Source organism: Hyaena hyaena, unplaced genomic scaffold (genome assembly GCF_003009895.1).
Source record: "Hyaena hyaena isolate Hyena2069 unplaced genomic scaffold, ASM300989v1 scaffold_1209, whole genome shotgun sequence".
Lineage (NCBI taxonomy): Eukaryota > Metazoa > Chordata > Mammalia > Carnivora > Hyaenidae > Hyaena > Hyaena hyaena.
Genome location: NW_024081844.1, coordinates 24,637 through 36,007, shown reverse-complemented (window position 1 = coordinate 36,007; position 11,371 = coordinate 24,637).

The following is an 11,371-nucleotide window of genomic DNA, read 5'->3' as shown; positions in this document are numbered from 1 at the left end:
CTTGTTCCTCCGTCAAGTTCCTCCTAATCCTCCTATACGTGCAAACATATGATATTTGTCCTTCTCTGCCTGACTTATTTCGCTCAGCATAACACCCTCCAGTGCTGCTTTTCAATCCCCATACCTACCTGGGGCAGAGTTACATAAACAGGAGATATACTAGGATGTTGTTTCTTTTTGTTTTAGTCTCTAATCCACCCCTGCCATTATAAGACCAACCTCCAGCTCTTTTTCAAGTTCCCGTTATTTATTCTTTTCAAGGGAAAATAAAACTCCATGATTTTGTCTCTGCTTTTCTGCTTTTCCAATGGGGTAATACATGTCAGAATGTTGTTTCTCGTAAAGAGACTGTAATAGAAACTGGATCATACTCTATCCCATTAATGAGGAGAAATTGGGGCATTTCTTCCTTCCTTATGTCCTTTCTCCCTTCCTTTCTTCTTTCTTTCTTCCCTTCCATTCTTTCTTCCATTCCTCATATCTACAACAAATTTGACCCTGTTTACAGATAACAGATACAGAGTAAAATAAAGATAAAATAGAATTGGGAAAACATGAACCAAATCAGAGACATTGGTCAAAGAAAACCTGGAGCATGAAAATTAGAGCTTTTCGTGGGCTGTAGGTTTGGCACTAAATTAGTGATGGCCACAGGAGAGAAGGCAATCTGGGCAGTTCTAGTGTTCTAATTATTCTCATAGAAAAAATTACCTGTTCCTCAAGGAAAAGGAATAAGTGAGGCCTTTCCAGTATTTAGTTCTGAAAGAAATTTCTTATGTGAAACTTTGATAGGTCTGCACTGTTTCTTCAACAAGATCTTGACACAGACCCTAGTGATAGAATTGCCCCTGAAAGCTCAGAGATGGATACCTGGCAGCTATGTTTATACCATGTGACCTCAACCTGGGGCCATTGCTGATTGGATCAGGGATGGATACCTGATTCATGATGTTCTAGGGATGTTTTCCCCTTGCCTATTTAGAATGGGGACCCAGAGGGGTACCTGGGTGGCTCAGTTGGTTGAGCGTCTGACTTTAGCTCAGGTCCTGATCTCACCATGAGTTCTCAGGCTCTCTGCTGTCAGGCTCTCTGCTGTCAGTCTGGAGCCTTCTTTGGATCCTGTCACTCTCTTTCTCTGCCCCTCTGCTGCTTGAGCTCTTTCTCAAAAATAAATAAACATTTAAAAAATTAAGAAAAAAAAAAAAGAATGGGGACCCAAAGATCACCAGTCACTCTGACTTATCAGAAATTCCCCATAATGGTCACTATTATTCTATGTCTACATGTTTGTTATTTCCACCAACATATATGCAAGAGATTACAGTGAAATTTCCTATAAGAAGCAGTTCTCTAAAGAGAATGATATGACTTAGACAAAAAAAAAAAAAAAATGAAGGAGAGAGAGAGAGAGCGACAGAGGACACTTGACAGGTCAACAGTGTGTGCTTATGTATGGTGTCTCAGGTTTCCCCATGAAAGAGTAGGAAGGGACCAGATGATCAGCTACCCTATAGTCCTTACCCTTGGAATATAAGCTAAATAAAGTCAGCATCTTTCACAAGTTGACAAGGCAGGGAGTACCCTCGTGAGGGTCTGGTAGAGATCCCAGGCAAAATTGGATGGATTGCCTTTCCAGAAGTTGGTTGTAAGTCTAACAGATCTCAGATGTATCAAGCCTATGTGTCATCACTCCCTTATAGAGTCAAGAAACAGAATTAAAGAAGAGTCCAGAATTAAAATACACACAACACCACACATGTTTGTGTGCATGCACACACATGTGAAAGAAGACTTTGTACCTCTACACTAGGGTTTCTCAACTAGGGTTCTGAGGAATTCTGAGGTTCTGCAAAATGTAATGAGGGGGTTCCATTAGAGCTCTTAATTAAGGAAAAAAGTTTTTGCATTTCAAGTGTCATGTGATGCTAGTGCACCCAGTGATGGATGGTGACTGAGCAGTCCTATTAGTGATTCCTTTACAGGTTTTTCATCAAAAGGATCATATTCATTTGATTGAGTTCATTCTCAGTTTTGGATGCAAGATAGAAGAGGCTCTTGACAGTTAGTGAGCACTACGTTGCATGGAGAGGAGAGTGGGAGGCTGATCATATTTGCCTCTCCTTCCTGATTTACTTACTCCAAACTCCCTTTATGCTTCATGAAATGAGTTAAGGGGGTGGACAAACTCTATTGGTGTAAGAGAAAATCAGAGGGAAATTCGGGTTCCAAAAAATGAATTCTTATGCACTGCAACTCAGCTGCCACCTGACACTTTGCTTTTATTTGTAAGCATTGCCAAGTATGGACAGCATAAAAAAGCATTGTCAAGTATGGATGGGACAAGAAGAACATTGTAATAAAGAATAGCTTTTTCAAGAATTTTTCACACTTTGTTATTTATTATGTCCCTCTTCTATATTTTAGTAAGCATTTGCCTTTTGCAAACATGTCCAAAGGTCCAATAGTCTGATTTTTGAAGAATTTTTAAGTTCCTGCTTTCCCTGTATTTCATCATTTCTATTGTCTTATTCTCATTCAGGTCCCAGCTGCTCCACATATTATGATAGAGATTAATATCTTTGTCAGTTAAGAAGGCTTATTGTCCCTCAGAACCAGATCCTCATAGACTTTCACAATAAGTTGTAAGAAGTCTAAGCTTATCCTGTCCAATGCTGTATTGTCATCATTATCAATAAAGCACCTACTGTGCACAGGGAAGAGGCCTCTCCACCATGCCCCTCAGGGCACTTAATATATTACTAAACCTCATACTAGAGCCATTTATGCAGGGTTCTTGCTCTCCTCTTCATCTTTAAGTTTCTTGAGGGCAGGATCTGGTCTGATTTGTCTTTGTCCCACCTGCTACGCACGGAGTCCTTTACAACCATGTATTTAGTTAAATGATTATCAATTGTGCTGTCCACTTCATTCCCATAAACTCTCGCCCATTTACCCAATTCTTCCTCCCTGTTTATAGTCTTTTGCACTCCCCAGTCTAATCTCTGCAATATTGTCAGATAGATCTTTACAAAACACAAAAGTAATCCAATCAGTCTCCTGCTTTACACTTCCAATGACAGCCAGAGTCATTTAAAGGTAAACTGTAAATCCCCTGGCCCCGCACCGAGCCCTTTTGCAGGGGAGAGGCTCCGTGCCCACACCCTGGAGAGCTTCCAGATATCCACTGGCAAAACTTGAACCACCATGACCTAAATCAGGATGGAATGCCTGTGACTCTGTCAGGATCATAGCAAGATAGGCAGTCTTTAGGGGAGGCTTCACAAGATGGTTTTCTCACCTGCTTCTCTTATCTTGAAATATAACTGAAATGTGATATTTGTTTCAGGTGTACAACATTCAACAAATGAATATACATTACCAAATGACCACCCAGAAAGGTTTAGCTACTGCCTGTCATCATACAAAGTTATTACAATATTATTGGCTATATATTCCTGATGATTGATTTATTTTTATAAGTGGAGGTTTGTAGCTCTTAATTGTCTCTCCCTGTCTTATGGCAGACTGCCACGAGACAGCTTCCTCATCTAGCTCTCTGGTTCCAGAGAGGCATAGGACTTTCTGTCTCACCCCCACGCCCCTTCAAGGGCAGAGCCGCAGGCTCTGTGCCCATTTGCTGCAGTCTGGAGTTGGTTTCTCAGCAACAGAGTACCTCACAGCTCTGTTGAAGTCATGGGGCCCTTTTTGTTTCAATGCCATTATTTCAGGGTGTAAGACAAGGACTTGGATAACCGGCACTTTCAGCCTCTCTTGCCTTCACTATCTATGTAAGTAATAAACTGTCTGAATCTAACAAGGGCTTATTATTTCTTTACCAGCTGAATCTGTCAGTCTTGAATTTGAAGTTTCCTTTGTGTTTGGTGCCCCTTATAATCTAACACAATCAAAGCCTTTTACAACTAATCCCAACCTATTTACCAATCCAACCAACCATCTTATTATAAAACTTAGCATATGATGCTGTTAAAATCTGCTTCTTTATCTCTCGCCCTTTTTGCTCCGATATACTAGCCTCTAGCTACATACAATTAAATTTTAATTTATTAAAAATAAATAAAATTAAAATTTTAATTCCTCAGTTACAGTAACCATTCTAATTGCTTGATAGCCCACATATAACTAGTGGCTACTGCATTGGATAATGCAGATATAGAATATTTCCATCATCCTAGAATATTCTATTAGTATTATTCTAGATTATAAATTATTCCTCAAAGGCAAGAATTATTCCTTGTCCAACACTCTATTCCTCAGTTTCTAGAATAGTTCCTAGCACATAGTGATTGCTCAGTAAGTGAGGAATTAAAAGAAAGAATAAAAGATCAATGGAACAGTTAAAAAGAATAAAATTTCTCAGAAAGAGTATGAAGAAGAAAGAACAGAAGTCCCATTGAATTTTTATAGGTTACTTCTGAAGAAGTGAGACTTCAAAATGCAATGGAATAAAATCTCGGGGCTTGCTCACTTCTCTGCAGCAGGAGGCTGCACCCCGCACGGTGCAGAGTATCTAGGAAACCAGAGCCACAAAGCAGCCGGAGGGCAAGAAGCCAGCTGTGTCGCACAGGATTAGCCCTGTGGTGGTTGCAGAGAGAGACTTGGGCAATCTGGACGCAACCTAATAGGAACTAAAAGCTGACAGCCATACTGTGGGGTAAATTCCAGGCATCCAGACTCCCAGGGTGGAAAGGTATCAAGGCTACACCACAGGGAGACCTTGACCCATCAGGAGAAAAGGCAGTTAGGAGCTGGCGGGACACAAATGCAGCAGGAGGCAGCAAAAAATGAGAGAGAGCAAAAAAGGTGACCCACAGAAGTTAAAAATTACCAGTCAAGAAACAAAATGCCTTCCCTCTAGGGGCTTTTTGTTCTTTATCACAGGCACTTCCTCCCCCTCCTCCCAAACAAGAAATCCCAGAGAAAGATTTCTCCCCAGGGCAAGAAAACAGTCTCTCCCTGGGTCACCTGGGCAGCTCAGTTGGTTAAGCCTCCAGCTGTTGATTTTGGCTTTGGTGGCGATGATCTCCCTGTTGGTGAGATGGAGCCCTGTAAGGGCGCTTGGGATTCTCTCTCCTCTCTCCTCTCTCCTCTCTCTCTCTCTCTCTGTCTCTCTGTCTCTCTGTCTCTCTGTCTCTCTCTCTCCCTCTCTCCCTCTCTCCCTCTCCCCCTCCCCCTCCCCAACTTCCTCAAAAATAAAAGAAAGAAAGAAGGGGGGGGTGAGGAAGGAAGGAAGGAAAGGAGGGAGGAAGGATAGAAAGAAGGAAGGGAGGAAGAAAGTCTCTCCCGAAGTTCACATTAGCAGGACCCTAGTAAAACTTGACTTTTACAGCCAAGTGTGCAGTTTGCCCCCAAAATAGTCTCAGTCTCTTGTTAGGTGGATGTATCTGACATAGATCTGCCTTTCAGTCACCAAGGCTGTTAACTGCACGTTCCTCGGAGAGCTGTGCTGCCCAACCAGATGAGAGGAAGGCAGCCGAAGGAAAGCCTCCTTCCCAGGTGCCAAGTGGCTGAAAAACAAAGAGGACCTTGTCTGTGGCATCCCCGACTGCTGCACACTCACCCTGAATTCTGCTGCAGGAAGGGGTCTGGAGCAAATGGCTGGCTGAGCCAACAGGAAGGGCTTCTGCTCGCTAATGTGTTCTCGTTCACAACACCTCAGCCCACTCTTCCAAGTTGAACTTGTGTCACAAAACTGTCGCTTGCTCCTTCCTTTTAGGTCCCCGGTTGACAGGCCCACCAGCCAGTGCTGCCGCGGGGTCAGGGCAGAGGCTTAGTCTAGCTGCTGCACCTTTCAGTCCCACTGGCTCTGGTGTTTCATCACACAGCTCTGGTTTCTGAGCCTCTCCCTGACTCCTCCTCTCAATCCCTGGCTCTGGTCTCCTTTACTACAAATCCTTTTCTATTTCCTCCTTTAAGTCAGTAGTCCCTTAGGCAACTGCCTTTTTCATAGTGTCTAACAAGGTACGTCCCAGTTACGCAGCCTCAGAGCTGTGTGGGCTTAACACTCACCTGGGGGCCTGTTAGATGAAGATTCCTGGGCCCCGCACCTGGAGTTTCTGACCAGAATAAGACTCCAGGATCTGTATCTTTGACTGGGAATTGCTAAGGCATTGTCTGGTTTGCAAACCACTCTTCCAAGGGACAGCAGAAGCCCTCCTATCAGAGGCCGGCTCCGGCAGGTCCAGGGGTCCCTGAAGGATGGACGGTGTCGGTGAGAGAGAGAGTGAGAGAGCCCCAAGATTCTGATCACCAGGCAGGCATCTCTGTCCTGTCGGTTTTGGGGTCTTTATTTAAAGGTTCAGCAACAACATGAAGTCAGAGAAAGGAATTTCTACAATGGGAGGCCTTTTGCAATAACAAGTTTTTGATATTCTGCAGAATTATCCCAGTCATAGTGAATTTACAACCAAGGAATTAACAGGATGCTCTTAGTGAAAAACAGAATAACATATAGGTTAAATCGTATATAGATAAGCTAGGAGTCATTCTGTTTGGCTCTCAAGAGAATGAATGTTTCTGAATTGGCTTGTTTGTGGAAACTATCATGGGGGCCCTAAATGTGTCAATCTTTGCACCTGGGTTTATGTTTTAGCTACTCTTATCTAGCCTCATCCCAGCTGCCAGTGTAAGGGAGGGTGTTTGTGGACTGTAGGCCTTGAGGAAGGGACTGCTATGCTTCACCAATTAGCAAAGATATATATAGTAACCATGTTCTGCCCTTAACCCCAAAATAGGCTCTTTGTCTAGGGGCCAAGCTCAATTGTAACTCCTGTGTTCTTAACCCCCTCTATTATCTAAGTCTTGGATCTGCAAGGCCCATAGGAAGAGTCTTTAGACAATCATCCACAGTGCTTTCATCTAAAGGCAGGAATATGCTTTTCTTTATGAGGTATCTGTGTTCAGAATATGGGTCTGATATGCAATATTGTGAGGCCTGGTCAATACCAGCAGGCTCATTTCCAACATGAGCCAGTAGTAGCAGAAAGAGATACCAGGTTTCATTTCTCATGGCAGGAGCTGTGCAAACACTGCCATTTCCTTGCTGTGACTGCCATCCAGAGAGGCCGGTGCAGCTCCCGGCACCCTCCCAGTGCAAAAAGGCCTCCCCGGGGCCAGAACCTCTGAAGTCTGCCCCACAGTTAATCTCCTGAGTCAATTGTCCATTGTCAAAGTGTACATGTGATCAAGTTTATGGATTGTAGACTACGCTTCCAGGTTGCAAATTGCTTGAGGGAGGATGCTATATCTTTTCATTTTTGCATCTTTGGCAGCCAATGAGGTGCGGCTGGAAGACCACTGGTCTCTGGAAGCAGAGACCTAGCTTGGAACCCTGACTCCTTAACTATCAGTGTGACTGACCTATGGCAGATTGCTCAACTTTCCTTTGTGCTTCAGCTTTTTAAGTGGGAGTGACATATACATGTATTACAAGTGAAATATAAGCCTTGAGGAGAAAGCACTGTTTTTGGAAATCAAATATAAGCCTTGAGGAGAAAGCACTGTTTTTTGGAAGTCAAGGAAGGGTTGAAAGTTCTGAGAGAAGAGAATGGTGTCCCGGCACACAGCTGTCACACTGGATGAGAAGTACCTTGGCGGGGTAGCAAGGTTCCCAGCCGAGTGACTAACTCCCAAGATCAGATCCCAGGATGGAATGTGAGGTGGGGGAGGAAGGCAGCAGAAATAAGTATCCTTTTTATGAAGATTCTTTTTTCTTTTTTCTTTTTGAAAGAGAGAGCATGTGCACGCAAGCAGGGGAGGGGCAGAGGAAGAAAGAGAGAGAGAATCTTAAGCAGGCTCCACACTCATGATCCATGAGATCATGACCTGAGCCAAAATCAAGAGGTGGTCACTTAACTGACTGAGCCATCCAGGGTCCCCATTTTTATAAAGATTCTAAGAAAAGCACAAGAAAAGGTGAGGAAGTCATGAGGCTTCAGCACCCGGGTAATAAAGTGAGGATCAGGTTAGACTGGCACAGAGTCAGATCTCCACTCGGCTGCCCAGAACAGAAAACATCAGAAAACCATGGACCCCTGAGGGACGTAGCAAATGAAGTCTGGAGACACCAGATGGTAAGGTGATGACTATGTAGAGAAGAGGGATTAACAGTTACTAATAGCAGGCATGCCTGGTGCAGAAAAAGCTGAGGTCTTCTCAGAGGAAGGATACCTAGCTTGTCTGCCTTCAGACTCACCAATGCAACATCAGCTCTTCCCAGGGTGTCCAAGCCTGCTGGCCTACCCTACAGATTTGAGTTGCCACAATCATATGAGCCAATTCCTAAAAATCAATCAATCTCTCTTCCCCTCTCATTATGCATACCCTCTTAGGGTATATTGACCAGGCCTGAGAACATAACCAACTTAAGACAGATTAAGAGGAGAAAAGCACACAAATGCATTTAGCATAGGTTTTTATGTGTCACAGGAGACTTCATAAGGAATAAAGACCCACAGAAAGAGCAAAACCTACCTGCAAATGTCTCTGCACTTCTGTTACGTGAAAGAGTTTCAGAAGCTCCCACATTCTTACAGTGCTGGGCATGGAAGGCAGCTGAGAGCTGATGGCCAGCAAGTCTGACCTGGGATCATCATGGCATAGTGTAAGCTGACACTTTAGCAGAGGATATGGGGTATATGCATCAACAGGGACCTAACAGAAGACATAACTTACACTCAGAGAATTTGCAAGGGCAATAGAAGCCAAGTGGGGCAAATGCAGAGAGTGAGAGTAGGTTTGCCAGCTGGCCTTGACCATGCCAAAAGGACAGGTACAGGTACTTTATCGATGTACACAAGAGGTCAATGCCTGGAGATCAGACTAATTACATTACTAAAAAGTTAGAGAAGTTGGTCAAGAATGGTTGTTTGATCTGCATTCATGTCAATCTTTGTAGTAGTGATACTGAAAAAGTATGTGAAAAAAAATACAGAACCTTCTTGGTTTTGAGAAGCCATAAAAAACAGGGCACACCTATCTGGCTCAGTTGGCAGAGCATGCAACTCTTGATCTCAGGGTTGTGAGTTTGAACCCCATGTTGGGTGGAGGGATTAGTCAAAAAATAAAATATTTAAAAAAAAAAGAAAATCCATAAACTAGAAATCAAGGGATATATATCAGGCCAAACACTAACATCATACCTCATAAACCTAAGCATTCTTCCTAAAGTCAAAACAGGAAACAAAAATAATTATACCCATAGTGCACCTGAGTGGCTCAGTAGGCTAAGCATCTGGCTTCAGCTCAGGTCATTATCTCACAGTTTGTGAGGTCTAGTCCTGCTTCAGGTGAGCTCAAGCCCTAATTTGGGTGAACACTACTTCTCTCTCTCTGCCCCTCTCTCCCCCTCTCTGCCCCTTGCTCACCTGTGCCCTCTCATTCTCAAAAAATAAAAAATAAAAGTTATACCCATGAAACCCAATATGATAATTATTATATAGCATATGGCATATACAACCAATGCATATAGTATCTAACATATATAGTTGTTATAGAGCATATATCATAGGAGATACTAGTCATTGCAATTACATGATTATTATAGTCAAAGGAGTGATGTATTCTAATTGACTATGTCTGGGAAATGTGAAAACTCATCTGAATGAAAAAGGAGGTAGGCTAATAGCTTCACTCATACTGAATGTAATAATTTTATGCTAAACAGAGGGAGTATCAGAACTCAAATAAAAGAAAAAGAGTTTAGGCAGATACAATGAAGTGTCCCCATATGACTTCTATTCTAATTCCTCATTGGCTTCCCCCATCACACCTACAAAATCATTCAAATACTTTTTTGCTGGTTTATCTGCACTTGATTATCTACCAGGCACCTTTCACGTTCATCCATTGCAATTCAGTAGTTCAGGAATATTTGGATGGTGACTTGCCCCTTGGAGAAAATATGTCAAATTTGTACTTGGACAAGGTAATTTGGATTGTTCTAAACCCAGGATCATCAAACTATGCCCTTTGAGTCAAATCCAGCCTATAGCCTGTTTTTCTGCTGCCCACAAGCTAAGAATGGCTTTTACATTTGTAGATGCTTGGGAAAAAAAAAAATGAAAAGAAAATTAGTATTGTGTGACACATTAAAATTATATGAAATGCAAATGTCAGTGTCCATAAGTAAAATTTAATTCGAACAGAGCCACAATCATTCATTACAGTCAGTGCTGCTTTTGTGCTTTAATGGGAGAACACAGTAACAGTGACAGAGGCTTTATGTATGGCCCACAAAGCCAAAAATATTTGCTATCTAGTACTTCATAGATCAGTTTGCCAGCCCCTCATGGCTCCTTTCCTAAATTGCAATTCTGTGAATCTCAGATTGTTTCTTTCTCAAAATTCTGTACATTTAGACACAAAAATTATTTCATTTTATTAGCATTTGTTGAATTTACTGTACTGACTCAATCAGCTTACCTCTGCATCAGCTTCCATATTGCCTTAAAATAATAATTTTTTTTACTTAGCTCTAGTTTTTCTACGACAATGATGTCACCATGAGCATATTCTCTTTTTAAATTTTTTTTTTATTGTTTACTTTTGAGAGAGAGAGAGAGAGAGAGAGAGAGAGACACAGAGTGTGAGTGGGGGAGGGTCAGAGAGAAAGGGAGACATAGAATCTGAAGCAGCCTCCAGGCTCTGAGCAGTCAGCACAGAGCCTGACGCGGGGCTCGAACCCATGGACTGTGAGATCATGACCTGAACTGAAGTCAGCCACTTAGCTGACTGAGCCACCCAGGCACCCCGAGCATATTTTCAAATATCGGAAATCTAAACATATTTGAGTTTTAAGAAATCAGCAAATATGAGCACATGATTCTACTCATGTCAGTTTTATAAACCAGGAGACTCTATAGTTCATTTTGGTAACTTTTTTCCTTCAGAGAATAGCTATTATAATTATACAAACTGGAAAATTTTAGGTCAGGTAGAGCCCTAAATGTATTTTTCAGAATAGAAAATCCTCTGTGTATGATGCTGGATTAAGTGGAAACCATTTTTCCCTTTCCAAGCAAGACATGTCATTGCAATCCTCTTGCTTTCTCTTATAATAACCTCCCACAATAAGAGCTCAAAGACACTGTTTCATGAAAATCAAGAGAAGGTCTGGTATTGCTTCTCTGTTTCTTTTCTCTTTATTACTTTTTTTAATGTTTTATTTATTTCTGAGAGAGAGAGAGACAGCGTGAACAGGGGAGGGTCAGAGAGAGGAAGACACAGAATCTGAAACAGGCTCCAGGCTCTGAGCTGGCTGTCAGCACAGAGCCCGACGCAGGGCTCGAACCCACAAACCATGAGATCATGACCTGAGCTGAAGTTGGATGCTTAACCAACTAAGCCACCCGGG